The 16,039-nt window shown below is 43.3% G+C and overlaps 1 protein-coding gene across 2 annotated transcripts in view; it reads left to right on the top strand.

Annotated features, from left to right (window-relative positions):
* Positions 1-16,039, top strand: part of slc33a2 (solute carrier family 33 member 2) — a 97,234-nt gene that overhangs the window by 63,495 nt on the left and 17,700 nt on the right. The window lies entirely within an intron of this gene.

The raw sequence follows: 16,039 nt of genomic DNA, 5'->3' as shown, positions 1-16,039 counted from the left end.
AGGACAAGGGAACACAACCTCAGGATAAGTGGCCAGTCATTTTGGATTGAGATGAGGAGATATTTCTTCGATCAAAGGGTTGTGAAACTTTGGAATTTTCTACCCCATAGGGTTGCGGATGCTCCATCATTGATTATATTTAAGGCTCAGATAGATTTTTGATCACTCAGAGAATCAAGGGATGTGGGGAGAGGGCAAAAAATGCAGTTGAGGAGGAAGGTAATTAGAGTGATTAGGATATTAGAGTCTCTAGGAATACCTTATGGCCCTTTCCTACATGGCCTATTTATTGTATTTCACTTTCTAAGGTCATACGCCTTTCTTCAAGCATAATAATTAACAAAACGTTTGTACTTCTCTTAATTTCTCCACTGGAGAATCAAATTCTGCACTTTAAGTTTATCCTTTTAAAAATAAATCATGGGATGTTGGTGCGCTGCCTAGGCCACCATTTATTGCCTGTCCCTAATTGTCCTTGAGACGGTGATGGTGAGCTACCTCCTTGAACCGCTGCAGTCCATGTGATGTAAGTTACACCCACAGTGCTGTTAGGAAGGGAGTTCCAGGATTTTGATCCAGCGACAGTGAAGGAACGGTGATATATTTCCAAGTCAGGATGGGGAGCGGCTTGGAGGGGAACTTGCAGGTGGTAGTGTTCCCTTATATCTACTGCTCGTCCTTCTAGACGATAGTGGTTGTGGGTTTGGAAGGTGATGTCTAAGTGAGTTCCTGCAGTGCATCTTATAGATGGTATGCCACTGTTCGTCGGTAGTGGGGGTAGTAAATGTTTATGAAAGGGGTAGCAATCAAGCGCGCTACTTTGTCCTGAATGGTGTTGAACTTGTTGAGTGTTGTTGGAGCTGCATTCATCTAGGCAAGTGGAGAGTATTCAGTTACACTTCTGACTTGTGTCTTGTAGATGGTGGACCGGCTTTGGGGAGTCAGAAGATGAGTTACTCGCTGCAGGATTCCTAGCCTCTGACCTGTTCTTGTAGCCACAGTATTTATATGGCTAATCCAGTTCAGTTTCTGGTCAATGGTAACCCCCAGGATGTTGACCTAAAAGTATTGAAACTCAAATGTTTGAACATTAGGATTGCCTGACTTTGTTTGGAATGGAGCAGCCCACAACACATTTTTTATTTTATAAGCTTACCTGTTGTACACTCTGACGTTGATCAATGACTTTGATAGGTCACAGGATCCTTCTGGAACTTCTGTCGTAATGGTGGCTCAGTTCAAAATTACATTTTCTGGCCTCAATGTTCCTGGGACTGGAAAAGGCATATGTAGGCGAGGATGTCTGGATTATGGTCCAGGTTTAGCTTCTACCAGTATTTCCTCAAATTTCAACCAAACCTTGATCTTCCACCTCCTATCCACCTCTGTGTTCAAGGGAAAGGCCAAATCTAACTTCCCAGGCTTTCTTGGGAATATTCTGCCTTCATGCCCTTGAAAGGCCTCAATAAATTCATCCCAGAGAAGACCTGGGATATTCCTTTAGCACCTTGAAAAGGCCCAAAATCTATAATGCAGCAATTGATCCTGGAGGTGGTTGATTATCTTCTATGTTAGACTCACTACAATGCAAAGAATTTAACATTTTATTTTATTTTTTTCAGCCCATTTGGGCCATGGGAAGTTGTGGAGTGACCCTCCCCCCCCCTCCCCCTAACAGTGACCTGCTCTCAGGTTTGGAACAAGCCTGGGCAGGGGATGTACTGTGCCACACTTTTGCTGCTAATGCAGGTATTTCCAGGCCTCTGGTATACATAATTAGCACTGACTCTCTCTGACTATCAGCAAAAATTGATGAGGTAATTCTTTGACTTCAAAATTTAGCATTACACACTCCTGTTTTGCTCAACACTCTCATGTGTCTTTTCCCTGCTCCCTGTCCATCTTCCACTTCCAGTTTGTTAAATTTCTAGAACAGAAAACAAAGATTACAGCATGTGCTTCATGAAAGCACTGCCACTTATTTCCTGTGTCCCACAAGACACCTAACACCTTTACTTTGTTCGGCAAAGGTTATGTGAAATGTGACCTCTAATTTTGAAAAGCGTTTGAGCAGAAACTGCTGGAAGGTACCATCGAGCTTTCCTCATCAAAACAGACTAAATGGTACGTGTGCATCCTGGGACATTAGGTAAACTGCTGCACATGTTCGATCTGTGCAATCCAAATTTAGTTCACAATGTCACAGCTCTGGGCAAAAATATCAAATCCAAACCCAGGTTTTTTATGAGATGCTGGGGCCTTCAAGTCAAAACTGTAATGAATGAATTAGTAACAAGATTTGTATGAACAGCGTGCCCTTCACCATGAGGCAATAGACCTGCAGACCTGCAGCTATCTGGCTGCACTGTTCTCTTCTGTCTGTGACCGTGCTCAACTCTTATGGCACAGACTCATTTTAGCTAATATCAGCTAGGCTGCCGCAGGAGCATGGGTGACTGATACATCTTACAGCAGAGCAGAGAAATTAATGACTTTTGGCATCATGGCAAAACGACGACGGATAGGGCCACTCCTGTGACGTGATTGTAGACTTTTCCAAGGTTCGGATTGCATTAAATGGAATCCACGTTGCTATGTGAGCACCTCCAGAAAACCCACCTCAATGATTTGAACAGAAAAAGCTTCTACTCCCTGGATGTGTGTGACAACATAAAAACTCTTCATGGAATTTTAACAGATGGCTTGTGAGGAAGCCCAATCATTATCTCCATGGATAATGGCCTTGCTAAGAATATCCGGTTGGGATTGTCCACTCCAGTGGTCTGTCTCTTGGGAACAACGTACCTCGAGGTCATGGGTGAAATGGTGCTCGCCAGGGGCATGTCACTTACAACCGGTTGTGAATCACACTGGTCTAATTAGTTGACAGTGTGGCTATTTGATCTGGAGTGGGGCTGTGATTCTGGTGAGATACCTTTTCAAGAAGTATTCATCATTTTCAAATGAGTACATGACCTACCTGAGCCGCCATGAAAATGGGGAGCGGAAAATTGCTAACAATTTTTACGCTGGCAGGAATCTGACTGATCAGTTCTCCACATTTTCCTGTCCCGCCTGCCGTGACACCCGCCACTGACAGGACTAGAGAATCCTGCCCAAAGCTGCTGCATATTGCGGTTTACGCACAGATGTTATGCATGCACAGGGAGTCAATAAGAAATAGTTAGGTTGAGTGAATGCAGATTATGCAAGCCTATAAACATTGCCCACAAACCACTTGTTCAAACACTTCACTTCCCTGAAAGGTTTGAGAAGCAAAATTCAAAGGATGAATATGTTACCTTGATTTAAAGTTCTCATCCTTGTTTTTAAATCCCTCCATGACCTTACCTTTCCCTATCTCTTTAATCTCAACCTACAACTCTGCAAGATGTCTGCAATTCTGACTTCTCCCTGATTTTAGTTGCTCCAGCATTAATGGCGTCCTTTGAAGCACTATGTTTTGGAATTGTAACAATTTCCAGCATAGCTTGCAATGGTATGTACCATGAGAGAGAGAGCGGGTTGCGCATAAAAAGAGTAGATATGCTGAATGAGAGAAATAGTTGATTGCTTACTGCTTTGGGTTCACAAATAAAATATATCCTTTAAATTGATTATCCTTCCTAATGACTCTTTAAATTTAGATGCCAACAGAGGTAGTAAACCATGAGTTGCAGAATTAATCATTTATTTGGCTCCCCAATAAACATAATGGACAAAGCTTTGAGAAACCAATTCTTAAATTGGTCAAACTGCTTAAATTGGTATGTCAATAAGGAACTCAGTTTTTTTAAAATAAAGTTGACATAATTGCCTTTAAAATGATTGGGAGTCTTGATTGCTAGCCTGTGAAACGTACGTGCAAACTTCCATTTTCCTGTCTATTCTGAAGTAAGAATTAAATTGAAACGCACACTGTATTGTTCTACAAAAGCCCTAACTTGTGAAATTGAGAATTTTTCATTTTTCAAATTGTTTTACAAAGAATGAGCGTATTGTTCTCACACAGTCTCTCCTGGCTTTACTTTTTGTTTATTCTCCTGGTAGTGCGGGCTTTTGTATCAAGTAATGTATTTATGAATGGGATCCCAGCCGATTTGAATTCCTCGATAAAGTGCAATATACAATTGCACATATCACAACATATTTGTTATTGCTGGAGAAAGAAACATTTATTCCTGGGGCGTTTGTGCTAGAATTTATTTGCATCTCATGGTTGTAAATTACTTTGGACACCTATGCTATAGAAGCAATATAGATTTCAGTCTGAAATTCTCCTTTCGCTCATACTCTGATTCCCCCCCTTGGCCAACCTTGGTGCACACAAAGTTCATGGAATCTGAATGTATGCTGTATATTCCCATTGCTTTACACCTGATAGATAATTTTTTTTTAGCATAAATGTAATAGGTAGAAATCACTGTTGCTGTTCTTCTGTCTAGTGTTTGAATGAAGCTGTTGGAAAAATGCTATGTTGATAATGGAGTGGATTTTGGGAAAACATTTAGTTTGAATCAGTATCCAAAGGTTGTACACAGGCTGACTCGACTTGCGTTTGCTGTAGAGGTTGATGGAATCTCGTCAAGAGGTGCTGTCAAGGGATTGTTGTGATAAAATCAACCAGACTTAGCCTGGTCTTTGATCATTTATTCGAGTGGACGCAGGGAGAACCTGTCTTAATCACTCAAGTCCAAGTCCGTACTGTGCCCTGTGAGTTGTTACATTGTCTTATATTTTTAGTCCCTGTCCTAATGTGACTGTGGGTGCGTATTAGATCACATAGGATCACAATCTACCACAATAGGTGCAAACTGTTTCTGATCACTCTCCCATTCGACTGTGTACTTGGCATTCCAGTGACAGGAACCATGGGCTGGATTCTCCGACCTCTCCCGCAGCTGGGATTTTATGGTCCGTGACAGTGAGTGGAGATTGGGCTGAGCGTCAAATTCTCCGTTCTCGCAGGCAGCGGTGGCGGGGCGTGAATGGCCCTTGTTGCCTGCAGTTGCTGTCACAATAAGTGCGAAGTGTTGTAGATCTCGTATCTCATCTTATGTAACATTTTAATGGTTGAAACCTATCTACCTCGAATCACTGGACCTTTCCCTGCAGTGGCCCAGCCTGGACTGGTTTTTGTTGTGTCTGTTGTCTAGTCTAACACATGCCAAGTATCCCAACAATCAGCGCTTCACAGTCTCCTACCTCATGCTTATTACTAACTAGTACTACCGAATGCTAACAATATAATCTAACAGTACACGCTGACCATATACGCTGACATACAGGCCGACAGTACACGCTGACAATACACTCGTACAGTACACTCGTACAGTACACTCGTACAGTACACGCTAACAGTACATGCTGACAGTACACGCTGACAATACACTCGTACAGTACACTTGTACAGTACACTTGTACAGTACACGCTAACAGTACACGCTAACAGTACACGCTGACAATACACTCGTACAGTACACTCGTACAGTACACTCGTACAGTACACTCGTACAGTACACTCGTACAGTACACTCGTACAGTACACTCGTACAGTACACGCTGACAGTACACTCGTACAGTACACTCGTACAGTACACTTGTACAGTACACGCTAACAGTACACGCTGACAATACACTCGTACAGTACACTCGTACAGTACACTCGTACAGTACACTCGTACAGTACACTCGTACAGTACACGCTGACAGTACACGCTGACAGTACACGCTGACAGTACACGCTGACAGTACACGCTGACAGTACACTCGTACAGTACACTCGTACAGTACACTCGTACAGTACACGCTAACAGTACACGCTGACAGTACACTCGTACAGTACACTCGTACAGTACACTCGTTCAGTACACTCGTTCAGTACACTCGTACAGTACACTCGTACAGTACACGCTGACAGTACACGCTGACAGTACACGCTGACAGTACACGCTGACAGTACACGCTGACAGTACACGCTGACAGTACACGCTGACAGTACACGCTGACAGTACACGCTGACAGTACACGCTGACAGTACACTCGTACAGTACACGCTGACAGTACACGCTGACAATACACTCGTACAGTACACTCGTACAGTACACTCGTACAGTACACTCGTACAGTACACTCGTACAGTACACTCGTACAGTACACTCGTGCAGTACACTTGTGCAGTACACTTGTACAGTACACTTGTACAGTACACGCTAACAGTACACGCTGACAATACACTCGTACAGTACACTCGTACAGTACACTCGTACAGTACACTCGTACAGTACACTCGTACAGTACACTCGTACAGTACACTCGTACAGTACACGCTAACAGTACACGCTGACAATACACTCGTACAGTACACTCGTACAGTACACGCTAACAGTACACGCTGACAATACACTCGTACAGTACACGCTAACAGTACACGCTGACAATACACTCGTACAGTACACTCGTACAGTACACTTGTACAGTACACGCTGACAGTACACGCTGACAGTACACGCTGACAGTACACGCTGACAGTACACGCTGACAGTACACGCTGACAGTACACGCTGACAGTACACGCTGACAGCACACGCTGACAGCACACGCTGACAGCACACGCTGACAGCACACGCTGACAGCACACTCGCACAGTACTCTCGGACAGTACATGCAGACAGTACACGCAGACAGTACACGCAGACAGTACACGCAGACAGTACACGCAGACGGTACACGCAGACGGTACACGCAGACGGTACACGCAGACGGTACACGCTGGCGGTACACGCTGGCGGTACACGCTGGCGGTACACGCTGGCGGTACACGCTGGCGGTACACGCTGACGGTACACGCTGACGGTACACGCTGACGGTACACTCGGATAGTACCCTCTGACAGTACATGCTGACAGTACATGCTGACAGTACACTCTGATGCCTTACCTTCCGGGTTCGACATATGTCCTTCCCCCGCCAGCAGGAATCACTACTGCTCTCCAGCATTTGAGATGATCAAGCCAGGGGTATGGAGGTCAGTGCAGTTCCTGGGTGGTCAGGCACAAGGCCTGGCACCCTGGCAGTGCCAACCTGCTAGCACTTCTAGAGGTCACTGCCAGACTAGCACTGCCAACAGGTGGGGCGATGATGGGGGTGGGGGGAGATTGTCAGTGAACGTTGATTGGGGAGGAGGGGGATAGATTACTGTTGGTCATTGCTGGGGGAGGATAGGGGGAAGCATGCTGGCAAACACTGATGGGATGGGGGAAAGAGATTGTGCGCGAACAGTGATGGGGGAGTCTTGAGGTCTGTGGGTGGGGGGGTACTATCTGTTAATGTTGAGATCAGATTTCTGCGGAGCTGGGCTTGACGACATCTTTAGACCCTGACCTCAGGAATGACGGCACAAAACACACTGCCCCTTCTCCTCCTCCTCCCCCCCGCCCCTCCGTGTTTTTTTTTTAACAAAGTATCAGAAGTTCTGGAGCAAAGACCTGCCTGTTCCTTACATGCCGTTTTTCAGTCAGAATCTGGCACTTTTGAGGAAATTCTGCCCAGTATCTTGGTTTTGATATATTAAAGGGTCATGATTATTCTTCACATTACACACACTGGAAAATACCAAGTACCTCCGGCTGCATTTTAACTGTTATGCCATTTCTGCAGGTTTAAATCTATTTAAATTGATGGTGATCAGGTTCAAGGCCTCACCGGCTGTGAACTTGATTATGTTGCTGGGGGAAGGGGTGAGATCTCACTCTGAGATCTCCCTGACACAAATCCTATTATGGCCTTCTCGTGAGGACTTCCGGCCATAATGGGATTTCACTCGTGGCAAACGGGTCCAGAAAGTCCCAGCCATTGTGTGGGGCAGTTACAGAGTTAAAACAGTTATGATGCCAGTCCATAAAAATACTGTTTCTTGGTAATGAACATAGACTTGGTTAAAATCATTGGCAAATTTGAGATTGTAGTGGAATATTAACAGGCAAAATTTTCAAAACATCTAAATGAGTGGTTGTTATTGTGAATTTGGTGCAGCCCGCTGCCAGCCATGACACCGCACATTTTAAAATTTTTATTTTTTACTCCATCCTTAAAGTTACAAAGCCACTGCTCAGAATGGACCGGGCAAACCCAATTTCATTCCTTGCCATCTCCAGAAACCAAATTCAGAATCCAATTGAATTCAATTCAAGGTCCCCTCGAGAGGGACAATCAAGATCCAAGCTGACAACTTGAGACATTGTACCCCATCTTGTGCTTGACCTGACATTTGATCTTAGCCAAAAGGCCACACATTTGTGATTTGGAACTTTGAAACGTGGTTCTATCATCGCATGTTCCAGTCGAGATGTCATGTGCTTCTCAGTAATTGTACTGATACTTGAAAGTAATCCAGTTGACAGATTCAGGTGATATCTTTATGTTCTAAGTAATGTGAACTCACAGATTAGATTACACTTTTAAGATCACTCTTAGGTTTCCTATTTTGATTCTCGTAACACGTGGTTTCAATTTTACTCGGCTGTAGCCTGCACAGCACTGGGTGTCATTTTCCATCACGCAGGTTAATGTTTGTGGCAGAATTACTGCAAGTCAATGGAAATAATTTCTAGCTCACCACTCCAGCAGGCAATAGCTATTAGGATTTAATGGTGCATGTTTCATTGAGATACCATACTGGCGTTGCTACACAATTGTGAACTGTAGTTGATATTTCTGTGAACTAAATTAGATGGTAAAGATACTTATTAACCACATCATAAATATGTACAGTTCTTTGTGTAGCAAGATGGGTTTTGCAAGTATGCTCATTAGTAAAGAGGGAAAATTATGTAGAGCAGATTACTGCTTCAAATCACTGGGGACCAAATACATCTAAGATAATTTATTTGGATTTATAATCCATTGTTAAGAATTCGATGTACTCTATACAATACCAGGACAATGAGATAGATTTTCAATGTCGGATTTAAGTCCGTTCTAAATGGTTAAGGACTAGTGTAGAACTTGCCTGAAAGGTCAAATGATAATATTTCTCAATTCTCTAGTATAATCTTATTTGCATAATTATATTAACACCAAGTGCAGACTGAAACAGGGCTGGCATGCATATTAATGGTGGTAGACAACAGTACCATCTGAGTGAAAATTAAAGGGACAATTAAAGGACATAAAATTGGGAGGATATAAATTCAGAAAACACTTATCTCAAGATACATCTCAACTCATAGAGGAGGCTAAAAGGACAGAGATCAAGAACTAACAGGTAACAATTAAGGGAAAAGCCACCCTAAGTGCCAGCATAATTCTACGAGAAGCTCCGGCCCTAGGTCTGCCTTTAACTCTGTTTTGAGTTAAAATCTCACCCTTATTTCTGGATGGGATAGTTCTAAGATTGACCAAAAAAAGCCAACTTGTGCAAAAAAAAACAGGAAAATTTCTCTCAGAACTGTCACTGATGATCAAGTAAGTTCCTGGAGTGGACATTGACTGGCCAATCCACCTAGCCTACACATCTTTGGACTGTGGTGGTAGTGGGGGCTGGAGAACCCAAGGGAGGCCCACGCGGACATGGGGAGAGTGTGTAAGCTCCACACACACAGTTACTTGAGGCTGGAGTTGAACCCGGGCATCTGGCGCTGTGAGGCAGCAGTGTTAACCATTAAAAGCCTGTTTCTCCACTGTAGATTATGCATACATATGCATGTGGTTAAGTGAAAGATTACAGCATCGTCAGCTCTGGTTGAAGCCTGTGTTTGATTTTGTTTAACGTGGGGACTTTGGGTCACCATCATTGTTCACACAATCTTGACAGGTTGGTTGTTAGATTTCAGTGACGTGTCCAGCCACAATCACTGGGACCACCTTGCTGCTGCAGCCACCTTCCGCCTTCGCAGCCAGTGAGATGCACTGTCTTCTTTCACCTGTTCTGCCGTTGACTTTTTATATCAATAATATATCAAATTCTTGCGTTTAACAGAAATTTCCTGTCACTTTGATAACTTTGAAAGAGTATATCTTCCTGCTGGCTGAGCAATGCCATGGAAAATCTAGTATACTTATTAAAATATTGGTCCCCACCCTAGCCGACAAACAACTGACTGAGTAATTGTGGCTATCCCACAATCTAACTTCCATATTTCAAGATATCCTCCACCATTAGACCTCGTGCAACTCCCCATTGAAGCACGGCACTGAATTCATACTCAGTGCAGTTCCTGGCAATCTTTTCCAGAGGGTGATGACATGATGTGTGAATACCTATTGGCATCTAACCAACTCCATGTTTTTGTATTCTCTACTGATGCCTTTGTTCCCTTCCCTTTGGCCAAGCTCACATAACTGACCAGAGAATATACCTGCTATTTTAAAAATATAGCCTGTATTCCCTTGAACTCTGTGTTTCTCCAATTAAAAAGTCACAGTTCCCTTATCCTATCCTGATAATTATGAGCTATATGTCCACGTATTATTCTGATTATCCTTCTGTGGACCCAAGTCCATTGCCTCGGTATTCCAGTCATATGAGAGTAGAAGAAACTGTACCTTGGGCAGCAAACAAAATACATTGGTGGTGATCTTACTGGCTCATCCCGCTGGTCAATTGGTGAGGTGAGCTGGTAAGATCTTGAGAGAGGTGAAAAACCGGCATCGTGCCCGGCGCTGTGAAGCCAGTGTGATGATCCTTGCAACTGGGAAGAGCACGTGGCTGATTATAATATTTAAATCCTGATTATTTTATTATTAGTGGGTCTGGGATGATTTGAAAATAAGGATGGGACCTACTATAAGTTAAGACTTGGGCAACAGAGTTTTGGATGATCTCAAGTTTATGGAGGGGAGAATGTGGATGACCAGCCAGAAGTGCATTGGAATAATTAAGTCTAGAGGTAATAAGGCCCTGAATGAAAGTTTCAGCAGCAGATGTACTAAGACAGTGATGAAGTCAGGCAATGCTATGGAGGTGGAAATGTATGGTTTTAGTAATGGTACAAATATGAGGTTGGACGTTCATCTTGGAATTAAATGTGACACCACTGTTGCAAACAAGCTAGCTTAATCCCAGCCTGTTGCCGGGAAGGGGGAATTGAGCCAGGGAATTAGTTTAGAAGCGGGAAGCAAACAAAAAATGGCTTTGGTCTTGCCAATATTTATTTGGAGGAAATTTCTACTCACCCAGTGCTGGATATCAGATAAGCAGTCTGATTATTTAGCAACAGTGGAGGAGTCGAAAGAGGTGGGGGTAAGGTCGACCTGATAGTGTTGTCAGCGCACATGTGAAACTAACATTGTGCTTTCAGACGATGTCGCTGATGGGCAGCATGAGGAATAGGAGAGGGCAAGGTTAGATCCTTGTGGGACACCAGAGGTAGGAGCAGGAAGAGAAACCATCCCACATGATTTTCCGGCTACAATCAGATACAATTAGACAAGAGTCTCTGGAGTAAATTGTCCCTCTTAAGCTATTACTTACATGACTCCAATTGTAGGCAACCAGAAATCAACAAGTTAATTTTAAGAACTTGGATTATTGCTAATGCCTGTGTTAACTTGTTAAGTTTCTTGCTGCCTGAATTACTCTGGGCAATAGTTCAGGTGTTTTGTTAATGTGTCACTACTGCAATATTAAAAATATTGTTACCTATTGGACATTGGTGACCTCCACTTACCAGAACCAGAGGGATCCAGACCTCTGGTTTACTTGCTCCATGGGGTTCTTAATCATGTCACAAGCCTTGCCCATGTGTGTCTCTGCATTGCCTTGACAAACAAACATCGAAAGATATTGAATTATTGGGTGAATACTTAAATACATCAATTGAATTTGTGGAGAATGGAGGTATTAGTTCCTGTCTACACTTCACTGTGGCATTTCAAAAGCTGACCGTTGGTACATCCGACATTGCTTTATAAAACATATTTTATTTCAGAAATCCCTTGACAATCATTATAGAGACCTTTGTTTTCCCTAAATTTTGAGATGAAATCCATCCATTGAAGCTAATCGTCTAAAAACAGAAAATGCTGGAAAGACAGCAGGTCAGGAAACATCTGTGGAGATAGAAACAGATAAAATTTTGAGTCCATATGACTTCTTCAGAGCTGAAGAGGGGTAGAAATGTGATGGATTATATAACTTGAGAGAACGGTGGAGAAGGTGGAGCAGAATAGAAGGTCAGGAATATGTGGGAGCTCAGGAGAGAATGATGAAGATGTCGTGGACACAAGACAAAGAGAGTGTTAATGATTGTGTTAAAGTCCAAAGATGGTGCTAATAATATCATAAAGATAAGGTAGCACTTGTCTAAATAAGTTTGTCAAAGCTCCAATGTCAGGAAAATTGATCAATAAAAATTCAATTGTTATTTACAATCCATCACATCAAAGCAAAAGCTTTCTCATTGTTGAGATTTGCTATGCTACTTCAGAACATTTGTTCTAGGGAGACGAAATTCTTATTTTATAAATGTAATTGAAGGAAGTTATTCAGTTAGCCTTATGCAATACTAACATTTCACTTCAGCTAAGATTGCATGAGATATGTTATATGCTTGTGGAAACTGTAATCCATTTCCGAGTTGTGAAATAGCATAATTTTTTTAAAATTTTAAGCCAGCTATTTGATGATTAAGGTGTGGAGGAAAGATTGCCTGAAGAAATTTAGCCTAATCTTTCAGCACATGGTAACGAGCTATTGATATAGAGACCAAAGGCCCTTTGTGGCAGAATTCTTCTTTCTGAACCTGAAGCAGATAACATCTTGCTGGTATTAAGTATCCTTTTGTCACTTTTAGAAGTTTCTTTTTGTTCAATTATGGTCACTGTTACATATAACATTAGGAGGTGATTTGTCACACTGACATTTTCATTTAATAATCCTTATTCATTAATGTAACTAAAAATACTAATTGGACTTGAATCTCATCTTTATAAGGAATTACAATGCAGTGATATTAATGGGCTGCAGTTAACATAGTTCAGAGTCTGACAATAGTGGGGATTCCTACATAGTTTAAACATATAATTTATTTTTCGAAATCAACCACTGTTTGCAGTAAGTTGGTGCCAATCCGTATGCCTTGTGTGCAGGCTTCTGTGAACAAAATAAAAAGATAACCTTCCTGTTATATTCTCTTTTTAAGCACAATTAATCAGTGAGGAGATAGCTTTCTCTTTGTTTTTGAAAAGAGTTATAGAATGAAAAATGGAAAAGGAGTAATTGTCCAATTTCTGTAGGTGGGGTGGGGGACGGGGGGCAGTGGTGGTGGCAAGATCAACAGCTAGCAACTGAAAAACATCTTTGGGCATGATTCTCTTGCAGTCAATGTTATGACAGAGAAGGGTTTTGGTGGAAGCAACAGAAAACCAATTATTCATAAAACACAGTAAGAATGCTCCTTTCACACTTGTGAAGTAGCTGAATTATTCGTTAATCTCTGACTGATGGAAGCTTTGATGCATTTAATTCAAAACTTTACATAAGTGACAAGGTTCAACGCTTTGATATTCTTAACTTGTACTTTCCAATCAAACACAACAGCAGAACTTCATATCATAATAAAAGGAAAATACTGCGACTGTTGGAAATCTGAAATAAGAACATAAAATGTTGGATAAACACAGCAGGCCTGGCAGCATCACTGGAGAGAGACGTCCGTATGACTTCTTCGGATCTGAAGAACAGTCACATGGGGCTCGATTTTACCATCAAGTTGCGCCCGTTTTTGGGCGTGAAAACTTCATGAAGTCGGGCGTGAGGCGAGTAGCGCGATCCGCGCCTGCCTCTGCGGCCTTTCCCCTTTTACCAATGGCTGAAAATGGCTGCGATTGGGACTGTGCCCGAAACAGGCGCGATGTCAATTTAAATGCATTTAAATTAACTTAATGGGCTGTATGCCCAAACTTACTGGGACTTCCCCCTTTACCACCGCGTTCGCCTGTCCAGATTCAGTGCGAAACAGAAATGGTCCGCAAAGGTCCAATTCAGGCGCTCCAGCTTCTGAGGAGGTAAGTTCAGAGCTTCCGGCAGCTCTTTGACTCAGATCAGTGGTTGGGGGGGTGGGGTGGCGGGTCAAGTGGCTCTCTGGTGGAGGGGAGGGAGGCGTGTCAGATCGCTCTCCAGTGGGGGGGGAGGAAGGCGGGGCGGGAGGAAGGCGGGGCAGATGGATCTCTGGTTGGGGAGGGGGGGAGACGTATCAGATCACTCTCTGGTGGGGGGAGGGGGACATAAGAACATAAGAAATAGGAGCAGGAATAGGCCATCTAGCCCCTCGAGCCTGCCCCGCCATTCAATAAGATCATGGCTGGTCTGATAGTGGTTTAGTTCCACTTACCCGCCCGCTCCCCATAACCCTTAATTCCCTTATTGATCAGAAATCTATCTACCTGTGACTTAAACGTATTTAACATGGTAGCCTCCACTGCTTCAATGGGCAGAGAATTCCAGAGATTCACTACCCTCTGAGAGAAGAAGTTCCTCCTCAACTCTGTCCTAAACTGACTCCCCCTTATTTTGAGGCTGTGTCCTCTAGTTCTTGTTTCCTTTCTAAGTGGAAAGAATCTCTCTGCCTCTACCTTGTCTAGCCTCTTCATTATCTTATATGTCTCTATAAGATCTCCCCTCAGCCTTCTAAACTCCAACGAGTACAGGCCCAATCTACTCAATCTCTCCTCATAAGCTGACCCCCTCATCTCCAGTATCAACCTGGTGAACCATCTCTGTATTCCCTCCAAGGCCAATACATCCTTCCGCAAATAAGGGGACCAAAATTGCACACAGTACTCCAGTTGCGGCCTCACCAGTACCCTGTACAATTGCAGCAAGACCTCCCTGCTTTTTTACTCCATCCCCTTCGCGATAAAGGCCAACATTCCATTTGCCTTCTTGGTCACCTGCTGCACCTGCAAACTGAGTTTTTGTGATTCATGCACAAGGACCCCCAGGTCCCTCTGCACAGTAGCATGTTGTAATTTTTCACCATTTAAATAATCGTCCATTTTACTATTATTCCTTCCAAAGTGGATAACTTCACACTTGTCAATGTTATACTCCATCTGCCAGATCCTCGCCCACTCACTTAGCCTATCCAAATCTCTCTGCAGACTTTCCGCATCCTCCACGCAATTCGCTTTCCCAGTCATCTTTGTGTTATCCGCAAACTTTGTTACCCTACACTCGGTCCCCTCTTCCAGATCGTCTATGTATATGGTAAACAGTTGAGGCCCCAGCACCGATCCCTGCGGCACACCACTAGACACCAACTGCCAACCAGAAAAGCACCCATTTACTCCAACTCTCTGCTTCCTGTCAGATAGCCAATCCTTAATCCACGCTAACACTTTACCCCCAACTCCATGTACCCTAATCTTCTGCAGCAACCTTTCGTGAGGCACCTTATCGAACGCCTTCTGGAAATCCAAAAACACCACATCCACCGGTTCCCCTCTGTCAACCGCACTCGTTACATCTTCATAAAAATCCAGTAAATTCGTCAAACATGACTTTCCCTTCATGAATCCATGCTGCGTCTGCTTGATCGAACCATTTTTTTCCAGGTGTCCTGCCATTTCTTCTTTAATGATGGATTCCAGCAATTTCCCAACTACGGACGTTAAGCTAACCGGCCTGTAGTTACCCGCCTTTTGTCTACCTCCTTTTTTAAACAGTGGCGTCACATTAGCTGTTTTCCAATCAGCCGGCACTTCCCCAGAGTCCAGCGAATTTTGATAAATTACAACCAACGCATTCGCTATTACTTCTGCCATTTCCTTCAGTACCCTGGGATGCATTCCATCCGGGCCTGGGGACTTGTCTACCTTTAGTCCCATTAGCCTACCAAGCACTACATCTTTGGTATTACTAATCATTTTAAGGACCTCACCCCCTACAGTCCCACGACCATCAATTTTCGGTAAGCTATTTGTGTCCTCTACCATGAAGACCGACACCAAAAACCTGTTTAAGGCCTTGGCCATTTCCTCGTTTCCCATTATTAAATCCCCCTTCTCGTCTTCTAAGGGTCCAACATTTACTTTAGCT

This window comes from Mustelus asterias, chromosome 6 (genome assembly GCF_964213995.1).
Source record: "Mustelus asterias chromosome 6, sMusAst1.hap1.1, whole genome shotgun sequence".
Lineage (NCBI taxonomy): Eukaryota > Metazoa > Chordata > Chondrichthyes > Carcharhiniformes > Triakidae > Mustelus > Mustelus asterias.
This window is presented reverse-complemented; position numbering and strand designations above follow the sequence as displayed.